Here is a 25149-nt window from a genome sequence, read left to right as displayed (position 1 = left end):
ATTGCTGTCTTTGACGTCTCTAAAAACTGGTCAGAGATTTTCATTTTAAACTAATTTTTTTTTTTTGACATGATGCACGAAGATTTATGCAAATATTTTTATATGTGTATGTAGCGGGTACTAGCGGCTATCCCTGCATATTATTTCTGGAGGTGTACCTCTGCGAAAAGTAAAAAAATAAATCTGAAGAAAAATAAAATGTTTTTTTACACAATGGAGTATAAGTACATGACGTGGGTTAAAATGTGTATTTTGTAACCTATTTTATTATTGTCAAATATAATTTTGTTTCGTTAATCTAACTACAGTTTACAAAATATGCCACTTTCAATGATACGCTGATTATTTTACATTATCCTGAATAACTCGAAAACAAAAGAAGATCGAGGACTGATATTAAGCATAGAGTGTTCTTAGAACTTGCCAGTACACCACCTAAAAGTATGACCAAATCCGTCGTTGGGGGCACCGCTAGTTCGCTTAGCCTGCTAGACCCTTTTGTTGAAGTTCATCTACCTACAACATAAAAATGTTGCATCATATCAAAAATACTTAACTCTTTTTTTGTATGCTCGGAGACTTCGTTTAAAACGTTTTTGGCGGTTTTTCTACTGACACCCATCTGCAAAGCCATGAACTTCTGTTTTCGGACAGGATTTCTTGCTATGCGCGCCTTGATCGCTTTGATCACTGGTGGTGTTCGTACGGAGCGAGGCCGGCCAATTCTTTTCTTGTCCACAATACTGGAGACTTCATTGTACCTATCAACAGTACGGTACACAAATCTAAGCATTATATAAAAATTTTTGAGCAACTTGAAAATGGTACTTGGCGAATGCCCACAGCGGTGCAATCATAAAGCAGCTATTCGGTTTTCTTTCAATGACCACTCCACCGTGAGAAATTGCAGCGAATGACTGTTTTTTGTTTTAAAATAATTGTGAAACGTTTAAAATTGTAATACAATAAAATTTTCTTAAAATCATGTTCTAAATTTAATACTAATGTGCCAGTGACTGAACTTTGGGACCGACTACGTAGTTGAACAATAATAAACCATTCGTTTATACTTTTCGAACCAAATCATATTTAAGCTGGTAAACATTTACATTTACATGCAGTTTTAATTAAAAATGAAGCTCTAATCTCAAAAACGATGTATATCCATATTGGTTTTATAAAACTGAGTCGTTTTCAAAATGTTGCAAAATAGCGCACCGACATGACACGATCGCGTAATGAAATCGCAGCCGGTACACTAATGACTAACATGTAATGAATCACTAAATTAAACGTTGTATAAATACACCCCGACACCACACCAATTAAGTTTTGCGGTTAAAATATAGGTACGTAGAATGTAATTTCTGTGTTAATTTTAGAAAGGTGATTATTGCTACCACCTGGGGCAAATCGAGACTCTAATACCAAATGGGGTATTAGAGTCTCGATTTGCAGTAGGTAGGTATGTAAAGTGATATGGCCATTGCCTTTACTGTTGATTGCCCTTTTTTTCAACTTTCAGTTACTACGCAAATAAGAGATACCTTATAAAGAACGTTGCTTGTTAGGCAGTTTTGATGAGATCGAGTTGAAGGTGACATCGTGTAAGATGAGAATAGAAAATAATTGACAACGCAACCATCTTGGCGTCGCATAAAGCGTCTTGTTATTGCCGGCGCTGCGTCAGATTTAGCGATAATGCAGCTTAATTAACGCTCAGATGCAACGATTAAACGTTCACTTAAACTGCAATAACTTCAACCTGACGCAGTAAATAAGCATTCGTGTTCGTCCTCGACTAGCTATTTTAATGAGATTTAATAGCAGCGCGTCAACTCGTCCCGCGAGCAACATTGTCGGCTTTTAAGACCTTAATTGGTTCCGAACATGTTTTAATCTGCTTATGGTTGTTTTTATCTGACAACACATAATCAGGAATCCGGTCTCGACATCAATAACGCTCACTGATGCCAGATTTTATAAGTTTTATTGTCAATATACATTCTTCACGCTTAAGAACTTATATAAAGAAATTGACATAAGGCTCAGAATATTATGTGTGCGGTCTATAGTTTAGGTCCTAAGTGAAACTTATCGCCTAATATATGTGTCAAGGTGTGTTGCTGTTGGCATTCATTTAAAGACAGTAAATTGTGATATGGATGGCGGGTGAGCGGAAGGCGTATAAATTCGATGAGCGAGTGCCGTCTGACACCTGTGATTGCATTTACAATGCTAATTCACGGCGCAGCTTCGCCAGCCGCCACGCTTCTCGTTTTCGCACCCACCCGATGTCACACCTACTTAATGCCCTATCAAATTTTTCCAACTTGCCCGATAAAAATAAAAATTTAAATAAATATACCGTTTCACATGTATTAAAGTAACGAAATCATCTCGACACTAATGCATAAATATGAAATAAACAAAGTTAACCAATCTCGACAAAACATCTAGAGTAGGCCGACCGAGATCCCGAGTCCGGATGTTGACATAAGCCGCGGTAATGATCGATGACAAATTTAAATTCATTATTAATAAGATAAACCGAGGGAACGATCGTTACGTTACACAGCTAGATAGATACGTCGAGATAAGCCCGGATAAGCGGCCGCGATCCATTATCGAGCAGTTAATTGATAATTACTTTCTTCCATTACGCCGGACGAAAAACGTGGTGATTAACTCTGAATCGCTTTAACGAGCACAATGGGTCGACGTTCAATTAAAAACCCTTGTCGAATGTCGACGGCTTCGCAGAAAAGCGGAATCGCCGCTAACTCAATCTCGTATACATGGAATAAGGAATTACTCGCGTGCGGAAAGTTTTTAATTAAATATTCACCCGTTTTGTAATTAAGACGCGATTCAACTGAGCACAATAGAGTTTCGTGAGGCGCTTTCGAAAGAAAGCGGAGACAGCTTTAACGTTTTCAATAACCTTAACGACAGTGGGGATCGGACAGGCGATACGCGGTGTTTTTTTATTTTTATTGTGCTCTTAAACAATAATATTCGAGCTGAAAGAGTTAGATTAGGGGTCTCCAGACTTTTAGACTAAATGATCCGACGAGCCATTAGGCACTTTTTGCGAGCCCAATTTGTAAGTTTGCGGGTTGGAAGTGTTGGAACCGGCCCGCGAACCGTAGTTTGGAGACAAAACGAACAAACCGACAAACAGCATTCAAATCATTCTTAATTTAAATCGATAATATTGAAAAGAACGAAGCTGGTTATGTCATTACTTTACAGTAAGAGCCAATTTATCGCGAGTGCACATCGGACGCGCGGAAGAGCCACATATGCCGCATTTGAGTGTAATTTAAATGCATACACATTACTTGCGTACTCATGGCCGGCGAAATAACTAAATGTGTCATAAAAAAAATATTGCTGAAATGGAATTTTACGTAGTAAAAAATGATATCGTATTTCGGATTTAACTGACTCTTTAATAATTGATATGGGTCCATACATATCTTGTTACAACCCTTATGGAATATGGAAAGGTTGGCTATTTTGGCATCAATAGGTAACTTTCCATTAGAAGTAATTTGATCCCAAATAACAATAGGTTGTATCTATGTATATCGGAACAGATATTCTATGTATATACACACAAATTATGTTTTTTTATTTATTTATTGCGCTTGTGAAAAAGAAATATAAAAGAACTTCCACAATTTCATTAATTAATATAATTACATGAAGTCTTTGACGGAGGGTTTGGACGCCAACATAAGTTAAGAGGATTTATTAAAATGAAAATATTACCCAAAATTAACAATATGGATTTCATACCTACTTTAAAATAGCTAGATAGTAGGTATGTACGTATCAAATTAATTTGATCCGACGTTACAAAAGTCTTTGGTAATAATATAGTATTTCATACAATCGTGATATAATGGAGAGCGTTTCAGTCGAGTACCTACCGTGTGTTCAGGCCACAAAGCTTGCTGGGTGACCTTAGTGGGTACTAGATTGAAAAGCTTGATTATATCACTATCGTATACAATACTTTTTCTACGAGTCAACAAAAAAAATGGAAACTAGTAGAACCATATAGGTAAAGAAACACGCATCTGATACCCATCCAATATATAACAACATCCATAGACTACGAAGACCGTCTAGCGTTGCTTGTTAGTCTCCATAGACCAAAATCGAGAAAAAAAACTGACCATAAATTGAATTTAGCAAGAAGCAAGTACCGAGGGCCTCATGAGTTACAAGAAGGTGTCGTTGACCAGCCGGCCGCGCCGGAGCGCAGAGTATGAAGGTATCGCGGCTGCTCACGTATCTTAGCGGTATACTTTTGGTTTGTTTACCTATATGATTGCCAATTTATCTTCAATAGGTACTTCATAATCTCACACTTTTTAATGTCAACCAAGATCTTATCAAGAGTTTACATTTTTTATTTATATCAATTTCTAGTTAAAGTGCATGTTAATTATTAATATTTACTAAGAAAAAACTGAAGAAAAACTGTTATGTTATTTTATCATGTTAAATTCTCAAAAAAATCGGTCGTGTTTGTTTACATTATTTGCCATTTTGCCGTTTCCATTGAACTCCTCGTTATAGCCTTGGTCCGCAATCGTATAAATTCCAAAGGAATATCTTCAGCAGAATTCCAATAGGGGCGTCGATGTCCAAAATCGTGATATATCGGATCGTGATCGCCTCGTCTCGGCTGTTTATGAAATATTTCATAACTTGCATAATTCGCAATCCATTTATCACTTGACGAGATATTGACGCCGAAAAGCACTTTATTTTACAGGCCAATCCCCTTTATAATTTAAAGACTTACAGAAGATGATAAGTTATTAAACCATAATACCTACCTAACTTAGTAAATATGATACTTGAGTTGTGAAAGTGACTTATTAAAATAGTTTTTTTTTAATCAGATAAAAAACGTAAACTTAAATGTAACAGGACTGAAAGTGCGAGAAGCTTGGGATTTTTTATTCCAGTTCACAAAACCTACAAAAAAAACTTGTCATTTTTAATGGCGAAGAATATGTATGTTACAGTTTTTCTGGACTAGATAAAGTCGATTAATTTAATTCGAATAAAAAAATCTGCGTTTGAAGCTGTGGTCAAATAACATTTACACCATTTTTATACCGCTCAATATTGTATACTACCTATGTTTTTATAGGTACCCAGTATTTTGTCTAATTATGTATATGGTCAATTATTCGACTTTAACCCTCATCTACTGCTCATGGTTATTGCAACAAAAACAGTCTGAGTATAAAAATTTTAACTTCAAAATCACAGACTGAAAATTGCCGTGCCGCCAACTAACACAGTTTTTGTCGTAGGTAAGCTAATGGTTCATACCAAATTGGCATGGCGCTAATGAATATATTTTAGCTTCAAGCCGACATTTTACTGGCTTTTCACATCTAGGCGATAATTTGTTAAAATGGCGTCGGTATACATTATTAACGATAATTTTGCAGCATTCATAGTACACACACCTGTGATTTTATATCGGGGCCTGGTGAAGGCCATTATATATAAGCCATAATAGATATCGTTTGTGTTGATAAATTATGCAATTAAATTACATGCGTCTAAAAAAAGTTCCTTAAGTTTGCATTAACGTGTGTTTGCATAATCAGTGAGTGAGTGGCGAAATCTGTTTTTTTTAAATATCAATAAATAAATAAATATTATAGGACATTATTACACAAATTGACTAAGTCCCACAGTAAGCTCAATAAGGCTTGTGTTGAGGGTACTTAGACAACGATATATATAATATATAAATATTTATAAATACTTAAATACATAGAAAACCCCCATGACTCAGGAACAAATATCCATTCTCATCACACGAATAAATGCCCTTACCAGGATTTGAACCCGGGACCATCAGCTTCGTAGGCAGGGTCACTACCCACTAGGCCAAACCAGTCGTCAAAAAAATCTAAAATGAAAGAGCTATTTGAAACTGCTGTGAGGACTGTGTTGAGCTATCTCAAAACTGTTGAAACTTTTTGTGTTTACTAATAATAAGTTCACTCAAACACATCACACATCAAAAATAATAGTTTATCTGGTACGAGTATATCCAAACCTAAGTTATAAAGGTTCAAAAAAAGAAAAGGTAGAGTGCACTTGCGCTTCGCTTGGCTCGTCATGGCGAGGGCACTACCGTGCCCACATATATCTTGCGCTAATTTCATCATTTTTGACAGAATTTACTTTGAAACAATTATGCATCATGCACTGTTTTTTTTTTCAATCTTATGCAAAGCGCATATAAGTTCGAGGGTTATTTCTTGGACTTTTGAAAAAATATTTGTTATTAAGAAAAAGTTTCCTTTGCCCGCCAGTTTTACGTGAAATGGCAGAGTTCTACTTTGTCACTGCCATGAGTGCTAAGTCTTGGTGCAAACTTGGTGTGGCAGGTAGGACTTGCTTCGTCTTGCTATTCGTGTTATATTGCTATTCGCGACCTTGCAAACAATTATGACGGAGAAACGTCGAAATTGTTTCAATAGCAAACCACGTTGAGACTGGTGGTTGTATTTCGTTCGTGCATCTAGTTATTAGAAAAAATTGTGACTTGTTTCAGAAGCTTTTTCGAAAATAGTTTCTGATAAAAAATAAGTAATATCGAATATAGAAACCGCCCAGTATTTCTTTAATTCACCAAGGAAGAGGATGAGGAGGAGGTTGCCAGAGAGCTCAACGAGGGGGGAATGCTAGGGTCGGCAACGCGCATGTGACTCCTCTGGAGTTGCAGGCGTACATAGGCTACGGAGACTGCTTACCATCAGGCGGGCCGTATGCTTGTTTGCCACCGACGTAGTATAAAAAAAAAAAAAGGAAGAAAACCTGTAATGTCAAATATGTATTAAATTAAGTTGAGATGTTTAAAGCTCAAAAGTGATTCAAGAAGTCGAATTCGAAACATCGGTCTTACCGCCGCCCGCGCCAGCAGTCTGCGCACTTGCTCCATAAACAGGCTTCCGTATTTTTCAATCAGGGACCTGTCAAAGCGTTCTGACACCCTCATCCCATCGGCTCGCACTCGCCGAACACCGAAATTGGTTTTCTACATTCAATCCATACAAAGTTTAATGTTATTCGTTCGCGATATCACCGGGATGCCGCCGATGTTTACCGTCGCACCAAATCATATTGGATTTGCAAACTTTTGTTTGCGGACTTTATTTCATTTCGCTGTTAGCTCACGCCGGCAGAATGCAATTTTGGTTATTATACTATCAGCTGCGCTTATCTAAATTACTTCATAATATTCTATCCGGTCGAGTGTTATTATTATTAAGGGCAAGATAGAATAAGTAGACCTAGTCAACTATTGATGCCTAATAAAACTGTTTGCGTATCTTCTTGACGAAAGTCTCGTTTGACTTAGTCGTGTAAGCTTATTATTTCTACTTGCTGGTCAACAAAAGCGTAGCTAATTTCGCTTCTCAGAACGCTCGAGCAAATAACAGCTGCTTGTTTATCGTAGTGCAAGTTACAAATTAACAGCGCCGGATATCTGAGCTCAGGAGAAGGCTGGAGCCGCAAGCGTTTATAAATTGAAGGGCTATACCTGCGGCTTAATACACCGCCGTTTCCGGTTCATTTCCGCGCGGCGCGCCCGGCGCCGGATATTGCCTTTAAGGTGGTGCTGCACGCCACCGCCCGCTATTCTCGCATCATCCGCCAGCCGCACGCCATGCTGGAGCTCTGATCACACGCGTCTAACGTAATTTACAATGCTGCAACACGTTGTAGTAACGTAGTTAACACGTACATAAATGACTACATTTTATTCCGCTGACGATAAAATGTAGGTACATTTTAACAAGGCCTTTAGATTCTAGTAGGAGGATATGAGGAAAGCGTTTTCTTAGAATTATAATATAATAATAAGCTGCTTAAAAACAGCGAGATAAATTGCATTTTGCTCACGGAGTGAGACAAAATGAAATTTATGTGACATTTATATTCGAATGTAATTTAAACGTGCGGGGCCTGATACAAGTTCGAAATATTTAGATTTTATTCTTTCGGCCACTTTCACGTTATTAGCAAAAAGAAAGAGACAAAAAAGTTTAAACGTAATTCAACGATATACCTACACTGCATCGTTCCAAAACATGTCTACGAGTATTCATTCGTAATGAAAAAAAAAAATCGGCCGAGAGGATATCGGGCCATGCTCAGAGTAGGGTTCCGTAGTCACTCTTCCGTCACAATAAGCTAAACTGCAGCTTAAAGTATACTGGATTATTAACCAAGGGATGAACTGTGGATAGTATGTCTTTTTACTATGGAGGGGAAACTTTTTGCGATAACTCAAAAACAGCTAAACTGATCATGCCCGCCAATTTTTTTTATTTAATGTCTTTCTTAAGCTCTACTTCCACGATTTTTTTCATATTTTTATGACAAATGGTTCAAAAGTTAGAGGGACACACACACACATGTTTTTTTTCTTTCGGAGCGATTATCTCCGAATATATTCACTTTATCAAAAAATGTTTGTTGAAGACCCCTATTAGTTTTGAAAACCCACACTGTAGGGTTGAAGCAAAAAAAAAATTTCACCCCCCCCTTTACGTGTAGGGGAGGTTAAAAAAATAAAGTTATTATATTTTATTTTACGAATTTCTAGCACTAACGACCACGGAGCAAAGCCTCGGACAGACAGACAGACAGACAGACAGACAGACAGACGGACATGGCGGAACTTTGTCCGTCTCCTTTATAGTTTCCAAGTTGAATGTAAGAACTTGGCTTCACTTTGCTCGCTCGTTCGAAAAATAAAACTTTGAAGAAAGTTTTTGGTCGGCTATCGATACGAAAATGCTAATTACAAAATCTCGCTGTCAGTATATGATTTTGCTGTTGTGTAACGCTCGATGGTAAACTCCAGATGACCTGAGTTAAAGTATGAAAAATCATAACCTACACAAATTAATAATAAAAGTCACTCTTACAAATATTTAAGACACAATTAATGATAACATTTGAAATAGTTAAATTTTTTCACCTTTTAGGGCCGCAACACATGCCATAAGAATAAACTCACGTAGTTAGGTATGTATGAAAATAAGTAAATAAATTAATTTGTACGCAGGTACGCTCGTAAATCATTACATAATCCCCTTCTTAGCCAGGACACATAATTTGCAAGTTGCACTTAAGTATTACCTACACAATAATAATCTGTAGTAGAGTAGAATAAGCAAGTTTGCAATAAGCAAAATAAGAGAAACACGATCCCTTGGTGCGCTCCGGAAATTAAATTTTCCGTTAAGCTTAAAGTTTAATTAACCAACATCACGCGACTGCACAGTGACCAGTGTTGGGCGGACTAGTCTGGCTATTCATTCACGGAGCGAGTTACTTACTTTACTCTTTGGAGCGAGTCGTAATTAATATAGACACGTCAAATTAAGCCGAATATGGGCAATCAGGGAAAATATTCGTGTAATTTTGTAAATTGGTACAGTTAGTTATACCTTGTGGTGTCCAGATGAACATATTAAAAGACCTCGGGGGTAGGGGTAGTAAGGGTGTGTGTGGAGGTGGTGGGGGGGGGGGGGTTATTATAATGCTATTCGTACAGATATTCGAGATATGAGTAGAAATCTGAAAAAAGGTGTCTTCAACCCAACCCTCAGCACAACCCCCACCCCCGCGGATTTTTAGTATGTTCATTTGGACCCCACAAGGTAAACTGTATTTACTAATTTACGAAACTACTCGAATTATTTCTCCTGATTTTATTAATTATCTTGAGCTAATACAGTCAGCAATAGAAGTTGATAATGGGCCGATGTAATTATTTTTATTTAATAAATTATTTTTAGTAAATATTTTGAAATATATGAAATAAAAGTACCTATTTGCAGGTCATTTTGAACATCTTAAACGCTTGGGTTAATCACATAAATTAGTTTCTATACCAACTAACAAACCAACACAAAGGCGTATAAATATCGAGAACTGATGATAATCAATGTAAGTGGTAAATGGAAATGATTAATTTGTAGTACGTAATAAGGTTATTTTGCTCTTTAATTTCATTAGCTGCGCAGACAACGACTCTTTCATAATCCTTTAATATTGGAATATAATCTTGTGTTATTCGTATTTTTAAACGTAATAATTACTTACATATGTTTCGTTATAGCTTCATATTAATGGACAAAAAACGCTTAAACTGTCTGTTATAATCCTTAATGTGAGTCAGCCAATCAAATATAGCTCCTAGTGTATTGATTTAAAGTTCTCTTCGTGAATATTACAGTGTTCTACGAAGTGTAAACCGACGAAGCATGCTGTTTCAATTAGCGCCACATTATGCGACTTTGAGATACGAGTACCTAAGTGCGCCGAGGCCAATATCGGCCCCGGCAGGAATCGTTTGTCTTAAATGACAAAAACCGGCCAAGTGCGTGTCGAACCACGCATAATGGGAGGTTCTGTACTGTAAAATAAAGCAAAAGGGCGTATTCAATAGTAGCTTTTTTGGTAAAACTCAAAAAGGGCTCTACCGATCAGGTTTAAAATAATTGTCATACAAATTATTTTTACAATTTAATTTTCTCCATTTTTTTCATATTTTTTTACGCCTGGTTCAGAAAATTGAGGAGGGGTGACACTTTTACTGGACTTTCAAAGGGAATGTTTCAGCAAAAAAACCTTTTTTTTTAAAATAAACCTTAATGATATTTTAAAGACCTATCGAACAATGTGTAAAAATGTTGATTGTTATTGAAAAAAAAAATTGTTTGCTTTAATTTACTTATCTACATTACATTATGTATTCAGTGCTCACTTTCCTCCACCCCTAAAATATTTTGTTTTATTTTTTAACGTTTAAAGTAAGTAAAGGCTCACAAAGTATACCTATATTCCATATTTCATTCAAATATAGGCCCCTTATAGTTGTTGAGAAAAATGGCTGTGACTATAGTGTTGATTAAGACTCGAGTCCTTTGAGTCCTCTGCTTTAAGACTCGACTCAGTTTTTCAGACTCTTATAATTAAGACGAAAATCGAGTTCTTTTCGACTTATTAGAGTACCAAGTCGTTTGTAGAGACTTGAGTCCTTTTCCGAGAACTTATTTTACAAGTAACTTCGAATTGCGTTGTCTTTATGTAAAATTCATAGATGTACATAACATAAATCATACAATAACGCCTATTTCCTTTCCTATAGTTTAGGTAAAACCTATAAAATGGTTGACTGAGTCTTTATTCGGAAACTCGAGTCCATTTGAGTTGCGCTTAAAAAAGACTCAATAAAAGACTCGACTCAGACTTAAAAGACTCAGAAGTTTTTTAAGCTCTGAGTCTCGTAAAAATGAGTCGAGTTCTTCAATTTAGACTCAAAAGAATTGAGTTCCTACCAACACTAGCTGTGACATACGGACAAACAGATGGACATAACGAAACAATAATGGTTCCGTTTTTGCCATTTCGGCTACGTAACCCTAAAATGGTTCACTCTAAAGTATTTGATTTACATGCATGTAAAACGTGTGTGCACATGAGTAACTATTTTGAAGCCATAATTAAATTAGACTTTTTAGCCATTAACTTTGGGTATTTCTTCAGGAAAAACGTAAACCTGAATATGATCCAATTATTATTATCACCAATTATCGGGACAAGTGTGTGTTGTAAAGTGTATCACACAACCTACCCACAGCAAAAAGAGCCTAATTAGTCTGATAAATACATACATATTTTTTATCAATAACTTCCTTTCCCTATCACAAGCAATGGTATTTCCCGCCGTTGTAGATATGTTTTGTCTAAAAATAAGAAATAGGTACTAGCCTTAACCCAGCTTTCGACATAAATCGTTTATGATAACATTTTACATAAACTTGCAAACCTTTTGCTTTCTACATAGCTCTTTTAGAAGAGTATTAAGCAGGATAAAAACACGACTTTTCTTGTGAGCGTATCTATGTCGTATCATAACTCAGTTGAAACTGGAGTGGACTACTGGTAAGTTTGTTATAAAAATGAACCATCTGGATCGCATCAAGTTACTTAAACATTTGAAATAGTCGACGGAACGAAAGTTAAATAGCGTTCGTGCAATCGGCCACCGAGATAAGCCGCTTTAAATTTCAACCCAGCAATTAAACCAGCAGTGACGTGATAGGCTTAATACACATTAATAATATTTTAATTGCCTTAGAAATGTAGCGGTTCGAATCCCAACGGACCCTTTTATGAAAACACTCTTATCGCACTGATTCTGTTTAAATCGCTTCCATTACTTTGAGTAGATTTCGATGTAATGTCACATACGAGGGCGATAATATCGCAATTTATTCTGTTATTCCAGTTTAATGGACCGAAGTTAATTACTAGGGTTGACTTTGTAACTTAGTCACAAGACCTTAATTAAAAAAAATACACTTAGAAATATACATACGCTTGAAAAACATTACCCTCCTTCTAACGCAGTCGCGTAAAAATATCGCGACGCCGGTAAATAAAGGGTATTTTGATTTAGTTATAAGAGCTTAAAGTACAATTCTGTCGCAAAATAAACCCATGCGATCCCTTTTAATACGATAATATGCCTCTATCTTTCGTCTGCAGTCACACACGACCCTCGTGTGCTAATTGAATTTAAGGAATAAAATCCAATCGCCCCGATTCTTTATTATTCAAGATCCAATTTGGATAAGGTCTGATCGGTCCGCGGGGCGCGGGCCAAGAGGGGCAGTCGAGAATGAAATTGGATTTGTCACTCAAAACATAAGGCTGCCTTAACTTTCATAAGAAATAAAGTATACTTAAATGCATTTTTAGTATTTTTAAACAGAATAAATCTGTAAATGAACATCTATTCAGCAACTCAATAACAACGTCTTGTTTTAACTTATAAATATGCCCATCAAATTATAATTTACAATAAAAACCTAACAAAGTATTAAATAATAAGAAGTGGAGTTCAATAAATATATAATAATAATAAACGTTACAGGACATTATTAAACAAATTGACTATTGTAAGTCCTACAGTAAGCTCAATAAGGCTTGTGTTGAGGGTACTTAGACAACGATATATATAAAATATAAATATAATACATAGAAAACACCCATGACTCAGGAACAAATATCATGCTCATCACACAAATGAATGCCCTTACCAGGATTTGAACCCGGGACCATCAGCTTCGTTGGCAGGGTCACTACCCACTAGGCCAAATTAATTACTTCCGAATTTATAATATTATGCAGAGATTAAAAACACTAGAACTGATACCCTAATTCCACAGAATATTTCTAATATTGACAGTAGCTAAAAAGGCACGTTATTCATGAGCAACGCAATATGCCTGCACTTTACCATAAGCTTGATTCTGTTTACAGATTTGCTGTCTGAAGGTGTTCTTATCTAGGGTCTCCGAGGTGCAAGGCGCGCTATGTCGTGCCGGTTTTACTTGGCAAGCGAAGTATTCAATGGACCAACCTGAGAATGTATTGATGTCATAGCGTTGATCCTTATTAACATAAAAAAGCTAAAATAACATTGATACATAACTCAATAAGTAAGGTCCGACCGAGAACGCGTTTTCTGTCTCGGCCGAGAACGAGACCGAGACCGAGATTCAATGGCATTCTCGGCCGAGACCGAGACCGAGACCGAGAATTTATAAAATAGAAGAAAAAAACACGATTTTAGCAATCAAAATGTTTTAATAGTCGAAATTTGATGATTTATCAGAAAAAGTTATTATGGCCACTTCGTAGCGCTATTAAATAAATAGTATTTTTAGGGTTCCGTAGCCAAAATGGCAAAAACGCTTATAGTTTCGCCATTGCCGTCTGTCTGTGTCTGTCCGTATGTCACAACCATTTTACTCGAAAACTATACGATATATTTTAAAACGATATATGGAACGATGGTGTATTATGTAAGTCGCATCTTAGTAAGGTAAATAATTAAGCTGTAATAAATACTTTTTCAGGGAAATGATTTTGAATATCTTCTTATTAAAATGAAGGAAGTGCCGCGAACATTCGCTCTTTTGCTTGTCTGGCTTTTTGTATTGTATGAAGGTACGGAACCCTCCATTATACGTTGCCCGACACGCACTTGGCCGGTCTTTCTAGTACGGATGTGCACAAAAAGAGGTACAGTAACAATAATTAAAATTTAAAAAGTTATATATTGTTACCCAAAAAACGTAATTTTTCAGCGTTATGGTCCGTTAAATTGTGACAATGCTCGTCGTTTAACTGGTCAGTTAGTGGCTTGCTACTAAGCTAAGCCACATTAAATGAAAATCAACCTATGTCTCAAAAACCACACCACGAGTTTCGTCAAAACTGCATAGAAATGCAAAGTTAGCATGAAATTATGTCCAATATTCCACAACAGTAAGCCGCCACAGGTATTGTTTTGTACTTACCTACTGCTTTACTTTTTCCCGTAAACAAAAATATATTAAGTATCAAAATATCCAGTGTCATGTTACACCCACATCAAGTTAATTTAAGTTACATCTCAATAACAATATACACTCATTTATTAACTCTTCCGCAATAACAACAACCACAAAACGAAAAGAAGCAAAGAACAAGTCATTACTGGCAACCGAGCCTATCCGATCCCAACACCGTATTTGATAAGTAATTGGCTTAAAATGTGGGTAAGAAACCAATCAAAATCACAAAAAACGTCACACCAAGCGGGCGAAGCAACCAACGGGTGGCTTAGAAACGGGCGCTCGTGCGCGGTAAATTCAAAATCCACCAATGATAACTTATTGCCTAGTCTCGGTCTCGGCAAGAATCTCGGCCCATTTTGGCCGAGAGCCGAGACCGAGATCTCGGCCCGATTTTTGGCCGAGAATGCCGAGACCGAGACCGAGACCGAGATCTCGGTCGGACCTTATCAATAAGGCTGTATGTATTTTGAATCCACCGTTTGATTTTCAGTCAGATCCACATCCTCGAACATTTATCAATGTATTCCTGTAACATCTTCGCACTGAAAAAACATTCTTACAGAGATTGCTACTCGTATTAGTACTAAAATTTGAGTTATTATTCAACCTATCACTACCTTTGATACGGTTTTTTACACAAACGCTCACTTATGGAGAATAACCACACAAACACCTGTACACAAGGAGATCCAAACGCACAAATATCCTCAGGAAGCCTAATACCCACCTATTCAAAGTGGCCCTAACCTGGAAGATGCCCGGAAAACGGAAACATGGTCGCCCTAAATTTACATGGCGCCGTTCCGCGGAGCAAGAGTTGGGTGTATTGGGGATGGGGTGGAAGAGGTTACCCAAGCTGCCCAGGACTGGAGTCAGTAGAAGATAATGGTTCGAGCTCTACACCCCAGCAGGGGGTAACAGGATGGAAAGAAGAGGAAGATTATATTCAGTTCGTAAGGCTCCATCACATGAAATAACTAGTAGAGTGAATGAAGCTCTGAAGTCTTCAGCTGCTCGGTCGTATTTTGAGTGTTTCTTATGGCTATGTCTCTGTGCTGTTTTATGCCAGATGAGGTTGCTTTAGGAAGAAGTGTCGGCATTTATTCTATGCGAGCGTAGAATAACGCTTTCCTAGCAGATTGCCATAGACTGTTTAGTAACAGATCACAAATGTGTGCTGGTTGAGTTATGTTTACGTCACGCATTATGGGGTCTGTTGTGCCAATTCCTTAAAAGCTAGTTTGGCCCAATGGTTGCAATTATTTCGGTGTTTATTGTTTTATGTCCTCCTTTCTTGCAGTTTAGTGCGTGTTTAAAAGTCATGATTACTCTCCCCACATCCATCACAGACCTGAGGGAGGTTTTCAGGCTCATGAGCATAACGAATAACTAAGGCGTCTCTAACACATCGTAGGTATATATCTTGACACCTCGATGTTTAAATCTTATTATAAACATATTCCCTCCTGGCTACTGCTTGTTTAAATGTAACTTTGTCAAATCGGCGAATAATTAAAACTTAACTAGATCCTATGTATTATTTACATAAATTAAGTAAGCTATTCGATATGCCAATCTAACTAATTATGCGGCACAAACCTTATTGCAATAAAGACAGGAAGAGGATAAAAATATAGCAAAGTTTCCTTACGTCCCCTTTTAATGGCAACGTCAAGCTTAAGGGGTGAACCGGGCAACAGTCCGACAGCAATGTTAGCTGCATCTGATCTAACTATAGATTTAATGATATTGCTATCGCTACCGACCAGAAACACTCCCCACAATATTGTTATCCTTCATCACCCTTCTAAAAATAACGCTGGCGACACATTTACAGGACTTCCACAAACATTCGTGAAACAGCATGAAAGATCGATGCGAATATTCGCGACATCCGATAGTGTAGACGCAATGTTAATAATAACTTTCGCTCGCTTTTCCCCTTGCAGTTTATCTGTTCAAGTCATAAGTGCAGTACAGTATATTCACTCCGTAAATTATTGCAGGTGACTAAATAAACATCCTGTATAACGTAAAATGTGCTTACGTCAGTTTTGAGGTGTTTCCTTCCCACACGATCCCGCCACACGTCATACCGACATTTAAATTGAATGTAAATATCATTGCGGACTTAGGGTGCGTTATCTTAACTGATGCCGGTGGCAGCGCTACTAATGGGACGTGACGGAGGTGGGGCGTAGTTTAATCAACCATATTACCGACTGTTATTGCACAATAGAGGCGAGCGTCATACAAATTCAAAGGTAAGAAGCTAATTTATTTGAGATCTGCGAGATAATAAGGTAGGCACTTTAAGTGCCTCAAATTATACAAGCACCTGGGAATTGCATTATATTGACACTCCACCACTGCAAAACAGATTTAAAATAGTAACGAGTACAGTTCTTTCTGACTGATGTGAAATTATCATACGGGCTTACCTTCTACTATTTATACAGCAAAGTTGATAAACAATCTGAAATAAAAAATATATTATTTGAGTAATTGACCCTTAGAATATCTAAACCAAATATTATTTATTAATCTATAGGATAAGAAAGTGGCGTCACGCATATATATTTATTTACATCCATTGACATTACATCTAATGACGGGCCTTACGGGCAATAAGAATGGGGCCAGAGGGCCTACCGCGAACCACGTTCGACGTGTTGCCTCTCTGTCGCACTTGTAAATTCGTACGTAAGTGTGACAGGGAGGCAACACGTCGAACGTGGTTCGCGGTAAGCCCTCAGTACTACGGTGCCACGCACACGAAGTCGAGCCAATCGAGCAGTCTAACGCCACACCGCGATTGCTTGATGAGTTCGTATCACGCGCGCGATTGGTCGCAACTAGTTGCGTTAGACTCCAAGATTCGCTCGAATTCGTGAGTGACACCGCTGAAATAGCACCATTATTAGTGTCCATGAGGCCCGTCCTTTAATAAATGTCAATTTTACATCACTAAAGAAATATTTTTAGTCGCAAGTCCTTACAGACATCGGTAGACGTAGGTAAACATTTTAAACTAGTTTAATGTTAAGTGTTTATTTTTATAAAATAACTTTCGTTCACATACGAGCAGACAATCGGCACTCCGGCATCGCTTCATGGTAGGTATTCCACAAATACGCACGAAGCGTTTTGCTTCAACATTTCTTATGCGAACTGCCAAGGAGTGGAATGCCCTGCCCGAGTCTGTGTTTCCGCATGAGTACAATCTGGGTCTCTTCAAGGCTAGGGTAAATAGGTATCTCATAGGTAAGCGTGCTCCACCGTAGACCGCATCATCACTTACCATCAGGTGAGATCGTGGTCAAACGCTTGCCTATCGTTATAAAAAAAAAAAAAAAACATAGGTAATTGAAGAAAGTTATAATTTTTTTCCTAAATCTATCTCTTTTTTAGTTTATTGTGACATATTATATCATAAACGCATACCACACATACATACATATAATATTTAAAACGAATCGTAAAATAAAACTTGTGAAATCTTTTTACTGAAACTACATACTTAAAATTTTGCAATGTTGCCAATAAGTTACCTGTACCTGTTTTGGAAACGCGAGTTGTACGTAGGTACTCACAGCTGCAAAAGTACGTATCCTCTTTGTGAATGGAATTCACTAATAAAGTTAGTATGCACTTTTGCAGATCGTTCTCTGTGTAAGTTCACGAAGGCACAGAGTTCACCCGACCTGCCCTAATGCGCCCCATGCCTGCCCACAGTAGTGGTTTTCCCCGAATATATATACACCTATATTCGGCCACGGAGTACAAAATGCGTATTGATGCGCAGTGGATTGCCACTGCGTGCGTGTGTGAGCGAGACAGCGCTATGAACTTATATAGCGATGTCCCGCTCGCACACCGGGCTGAAGTGCGGGACCGGTTAAACCAGCAGAATCGGCACGCTGCCATGGAGCGAGATGATAACTAATCACACGGATAAGGCATACTCGTATCCACACTATTTATATAGGTTCTAAAGGTAGAATACCTTTTAGGTTAAACCTAAGAAAATATCTTTACTTTTCTCTAATGCTCAAAAAAAATACTATTAAGGTTATATTCGGATTGATACTGCAGCAGCGTCATTACTGCAAAGTTACCTATTGCTGCAAATTTCAATAGCGGGAAATGGGCAACGTCACTGAACTAAAGTAGGTTTGTTCGGAAACTAAAAACGGACTCGAGCTACATTCGGTCAGTGAACACCACAACAGTTTCATTTTCTCTCACTGCGGAATTACTAAATTATGACATTACAGGAGTATTTTCTCTCTAAGAGGACAGTAGACGACGACCTCTCCATATAAACGTATCCCCATTTTCTTTCCTAGACATTGGCATACTGGAAAATATTTTTACAAAATTCAATTTTTTTTTTACCTTAGCTATGCCCGTTTATTTGGGTTTTTTTTTATTATTATTATCATAATAGTTATATAGCACCGAAAACCAAATTCAAGATTAAAGTCTTACGGGTTCCTCGTGTGACATCGGGTTAGTAATGAACATGATTGAGTTTAATTCGTAAACAATGAAGTCAATTCTATGACGAAAACTAGGACTAAGATTTTTAAAGCTATGTGATTTTTAAACCATACCCATTCATTTCTAACAGACACAGACACAACCAGGAGACAGAGCCAACGTGCAACAGCAGCAGGCAGCACCTGCTTATCTACCGTACATTAAGGGAGCGACGGCCGAAATTGGACGCCTATTACGCCGGAGGTTCAGCATTAGGACAATTTTCCGTCCTATAATGTAAAGATTTGGAGTGTGTTGCGCTTTCCACAAGGATCCGCTGGGTAACCCGGGCGTATACGAGATACCGTGCGATTGCAGTAAATTCTACATAGGAGAAACCGGACGCAACGCGTCCACTAGACTCCTAGAATACATACGGAGTGTGAAGAAGATGGACTGCAGCAACTCCGTAGTGGCAGAGCACGCCCTGGATACAGGCACGTCGCATTATCTTTAATTCGACAAGACGAGATTACTGGTACGGGGAAAATGTTACGTACCACGTAAAATACGTGAAGAGATCGAGATTGGGCGGCGCCCTAATTTCAATCGAGACAACTGTGCCGCCAGCATGGAAGACTGTGATCCTTCAGCAGAAGGCCAGTAAGTGTGGTGACAGTGTAGTGGACATAGTGAGTTCGTACTGTTTGTCGCTACAAGTGTTAGGTGACCCAAACCCAAACACCACACCACTATGCCCGCGGCCGCGCCTATTACGACAGCGCAACACCTCCCCCAACTGGTTCTCTCAGCGCGCGCGCTGCGTGCGACGCGGCGCGAAGCAGTACGCGAATCACGGCCGTCGTGAACGCTGCTCGCACTGTTAGTGCTTGAAAAAGGTTCAAAAAATCATTACATTCGTGTAACTTAATGTATGGTTGACCCCACACGACTTAAATAATTTCCTTAGTTTATAGGAATCAGAAAGATATTTCTTATTGAAGTATATTACAAATTACAACTCTATTTTGATTTGGGAATCACATGGACAGTTACATGGTTAAAGTATAGTAGATAGGACCTACCTACTACAATAAATTGCTTGTAACAGTAACGACTCATATTTACACAAGTTTTTTTATTGAATGTTTCAATTCCTTATACAAACCATGGTAAAAACTGCCAGAATCGGTAGATATTTAATGGAATACAGAATGATCACAGAAGCCGCGGAAATTAAATAGCCTCTCATATCCGCTCGGTGAGAAGTGTGTCGAAGAGGCCCGCCTCCGCTCCCGCGAATTCGTCTCGTTGAGTATTCTCGTGGTTTGGCATTATTTACAAAGTGTTCCGAAATGCACAAGTCAACTTGCAGGATTACATTGACAATGGACACAATCCTGTAGCTCCTACCATCTTTGCGGCGTTCACACATTCGCGCTCCCTATTCGCCTCGCTTCGCACGAATGTGTAGTTGGACTACAATATTTATATATTTAACATATCGAGGGCTTCATGCTAAAGGGGCGTATAAGCAAGAACCCTACTTTTCAGGAGACACAAAAAACTGAATAACTTTTGTTACAATGTACCGATTGTTCTACAATTTTGCATAGAGTATTTAAATTACTATCTTTTTCATGTGTCATGCCTAGTTTCGTTCTACCTATTCTAAAAAGCAGTAATTATGTAGTTACGCCTCTTTACCACGACAATAATTTCCGACATTTAGGTTGAAATTTTTTGAATAATACTTGAGATTTATGGTCGTATAATTCATATTTTTTTTCTATTCGATAATTTAATCATGAAAGGTGGAAATACTGTTAATAATTCGAAATACTTTTATTTTACAGTAATTTAGTCATCATTGTGTAGTTTCTTCTATTTTTTCTGATTTTTATACGCCCGTCTGGGCTGACGAATCTATCGTGTAAGTATCCTTTATTTGTGGTCGTATAATAGAGCGCCAAATTATATTTTGAGTAAATGTTCATAAGTTCATCTAGATTTTACCATTAAAATGATTCCTGATGGTTTTGATAGTGTCACAACTGTCCACGAGATTAAGCAATGTCGACTCGAGCTGGTTACCGATTGGGTAAGTAACTGTTTTGAATTGCCACTTTGAGCATTTCAGTGTTTCAATAGCCTCCGTGGTCTAGTGGTTAGAGCGGTTGTCTCTCGATTCGGAGGTTCTGGGTTCTAATCCCGGTGGGGACACTGTCAAGCAAAAGTCGCTTTGTGACTTTGTGAGACTATTCCCGGTTTGGCTAGGACATTGCAGGCTGAATCACCTGATTGTCCGAAAAGTAAGATGATTCTGTGCTTCGGAAGGCACGGTGTAAAGTCGTTGGTGATAATAGAGGGAAAAATCGAAGGGAAAAGAAGCAGAGGGAAAAGAAAATCTACATGGATGGATAACCTTAGGAGTTGGACGGGAATGGACGCTGCCTCGCTGGGCAGAAAGACTGCAAATAGAGAAGAGTTCCGGACTGTGGTAGCCGACATCCGTTGAGGATATGGTACCTGAAGAAGAAGAAGAAGAATCTTACAACCCACACGATAAGAAGAAGTGTTTCAAAAGACAATTACGCCGCTTACTCGGATTTTTGCCTATAATAGCAGTCGTTTAGCCGTTCGGTGGGAGTTAGCGTTAAAACGTGTGGGCTTACTTAAGAAAACTGACTTAACTGAATTCCAATAAGATCATTTTTACTATTTGTGATAGTATTAGGTAAATGGTAGTCACTCAAAAGTCGAGTAGTACAGAACGATTTTACAGAAAAGAATTGAAATCGGTAGTAAAGGATGCATAGAAATTGCTAAGACAACACAATGACAGCTTTACTAAAAAAGCAGTCAAGAAACAATCAAACGATTAAATTTAGAGTGCATTAACTAGAACAAAAGGTTAAAACGTATCAAAACTTGTATTTATACAATAAACATTACTCCTTTAATGGTACCACTGGTAACAAAATTATAACTATCTTAAACAATAAAATATTATTCAAAACTTCTAAACAAATAAATACGACATCATTTATCGTCATTTCATAAAAAGAAACAATATTAAACCTTCTCTACTAATAAACCTAAAAGTAGTTTAGCTAACAACTTAACCCACTTACGTCTCCATCAAATTATAACAGAGGAATGTTACACTTAAGAATTATAACCACCCCGACGGAGGACGAGTGGCTACAGACATATGAGGTAATCAGCCCGCAGCACACGCAGTGGGCCTTAAACAGCTTTGACTCATTCAAATCTCCAGGAATGGATGGGATCTTCCCTGCGCTTCTTAAATGGGGCGGGAAGCATCTCACTCTGAAGCTGACCGTCGTTCTGCGCGCCTGTCTGGCTCATAGGTACGTGCCGAAGCAATGGAGGGAGGTCTTGACCTTATCTTCATACCGAAACCAGGTAAAAGCGACTACTCGGACCCCAAATCCTTCAGGCCCATCAGCCTGACCTCTTTCATGTTGAAAACATTAGAGAGGTTGTATGACAGGTACCTTAGACAGAGGGTGCTAATTCATGTGCCCTTGCATCCAAACTAACATGCCTACAAACCTGGCAAATCTACAGAATCAGCACTTCATGCAGTAGTAAGTAAAATTGAGGTGGCGATCAAAAACAGATCCATGTGCTTAGGAACCTTCATAGATATAGAAGGGGCTTTCGACAGGCTGAACCTGGTCAGCAGCATTAAAGCAGCACTGGTAAGACATGGCGCGAATGCAGTTATAGTACGGTCGCCAAGCCGCTCCGAGGCCAGATTTAATTGACTCAGCTCGGCCTTACCCACAACCGGTATCAATGTGTTCGGACAGTTCTCCTGATCACCGTACATGTGGTAGTAAAGCGGAAAAATGGTGGAGGGGATAGTAATGACGTCACAAAGATGGCGGCCGGACCTATTCTTTTTGGCGGTTTATCTCGAAAACCACTTAACCGATTTTAATCATCGAGGTGTCAAATAATAGCTTATATTATGGAGATTATTTTCTTTTCCACAAACATTTACGTGAAACCTATAGGAAAAAAAATAATCACAAAAAACAGTTTTTTTATAAAATTATTTTTTTTTATTTTGTAAAAATCTCCGTAAATATTAGCATTTCGCAAATTTTGTTTAATATAAAACATATTGCTTCATTATCAAGGAATATAATGAGCCTTAAAACATACAGATCGAGTAATAAACAATGAAGCTACACTCATTTATTTGCGCATGGGTAACGATAACTGGCTTTTACCGGTCGAAACTGTGGTGACTGTTACGATACGTATTGAATGGAATTTATAGAGTATCGGTTTTAATTACTGAAATTATAATTAAAATTATAAAAACCAGACACAATAATGTTACCTTACTTCGACGTTTAGTCTCTTTTTTCGTCTTAATCATAGGTAGGTACATATTTCTTTTTACTTAAAAATTTTATACAGGGTGAACTTTTAACCACCAGTCATACTCTGCGCAGCGACTTTATAGGTCATACTTAACAACTTTTACTATGGGACCAATTCCGAAATCGCGAAAAAATTTTTGACTGTCCCATATAAAGGTGCGACCAACTTTACCAGACCAACACTTTTCCAAACTGAGCTACAGCTGTCCGATGAAGTTAAGTACTTAGGACTAACTCTCGACAATAAACTCAATTGGAACAACCACATCAACAAACGGATAGACAAGGCGGGAGTTGTCTTCTGGCAGTGCAGAAGGATGATTGGTAAGAGGTGGGGACTCAACCCGAAAATTACCCTCTGGCTCTATAAGACGATAATCCGCCCCTTACTCTGTTACGGTGCTCTGGTTTGGTGGCCAAGAACAAACCTAGGCAACGTACGAGACAAACTACAAAGACTTCAAAGGCTCGCATGCGCGGCCACCACTGGCTGCACGAGGTCTACCCCGACTGCAGCCATGGAGGTCATGCTAAACCTTCCACCGCTGCACCTACACATACAGCAAGAGGCCAGTCTCTCAGCGGTAAGGTTGCGAACCCTCAAGATATGGTCTAACATCACAGGAGCTCTTCACACAAAATGCCTGGAAAAGGTGTATGACGAATTTCCAGTGCTTAGGTCAGGCACGGACCGGATTCACAAACAAGCTATCTTCGATAAAAGGTACAAAATACAGTTAGGGTAAAGGCACCTATTACCGTGGTAGTTAAGGAACTTTTCAAAAGAGATCCAAAAATTAAGGGTATCAATGCTGTCTAACAGCCAGGATTTTTTTTTTTTTCATCAGAGCATTTAATGAACTTTCCGTTTCACACGTTTTTGGATTCATTTTGGGTTATTATATGTATTAAAATAATTTTTGAAGCCAAAATGACCAAATCTTCTATTACCGTGGCAAGGGACAGGCTGTGATTCTATTATCGCGAATTGAGCTTTCATTACCGAGGGTACAATTGGCATGATTTTTCTGCACTCGTTAACAGAAACCAAACTCAAAATTCGAAACCTAATACCGAGGGTTAAAACAATAATAACGACGTGGGTTCTGTATATTATTTTTGTGTCATTAAGTTTAATAATGACACAAAAATAAAAAATAAAACTATAGGAGTATGTTTAAAAATAAGAGATATATTCGAAGAGATTATAATTACACTTTGGCACAATCAAATACTATTAAATAGTTAACTTACCAAGTACCCACGAGTACCTGTATAACAAGTTATAAGTTGAATGTTTTACATGTAAAACAACAAAAATTATTGTTAGTAAAGTTTTACTAAGGACGTATATGACAAATAGGCCTGCCTGTTATTAAATAAAGTAATTTTTAAATGCTATAAAGATTGATAAGAGTTTGTCTTACTGACATAATTAGCTGCACAAAAAAAACAAGTAACATTTTCTCATAAGGCACAGCGTAAATTATAGTCGAAATTTTATAAGCTGGACGTTTACCACCTGAGTGAAAGTTTACCACAGTGAAATGGTAAACGTCCACATTATAAAATTTCGACTATATATAAAAACATGAAAATTTTTAATTCTAATATTTTTGATAAGGTAATTAAGTTAAATAAAGTCTCTCACATATTATGTGTTATAATTTACCCGTTTATAACTAACAAATCACAGTACTTTTCTTATAGCTGATTCTTATAGCTAAAAAAAAATCATGTCTGAGATTTTGGACTACTGTATAAAT

The 25149-nt window shown here is 37.8% G+C and overlaps 1 protein-coding gene across 2 annotated transcripts in view; it reads right to left on the bottom strand.

Moving 5' to 3' along the window:
* LOC133516913 (LIM domain only protein 3-like) overlaps positions 1–25149 on the bottom strand; it is an 89734-nt gene that overhangs the window by 38791 nt on the left and 25794 nt on the right. The window contains exon 2 of one of the 2 annotated variants that reach the window (XM_061849956.1): positions 16922–16956. The exons of the other annotated variant lie outside the window; for it this stretch is intronic. The gene's annotated coding sequence lies outside the window, so the exon portion shown is untranslated. The remainder of the gene's footprint in view (positions 1–16921; positions 16957–25149) is intronic. 2 annotated transcript variants of the gene reach the window in all.

Source organism: Cydia pomonella, chromosome 4 (assembly GCF_033807575.1).
Source record: "Cydia pomonella isolate Wapato2018A chromosome 4, ilCydPomo1, whole genome shotgun sequence".
In the NCBI taxonomy this organism is placed as follows: domain Eukaryota; kingdom Metazoa; phylum Arthropoda; class Insecta; order Lepidoptera; family Tortricidae; genus Cydia; species Cydia pomonella.
This window is presented reverse-complemented; position numbering and strand designations above follow the sequence as displayed.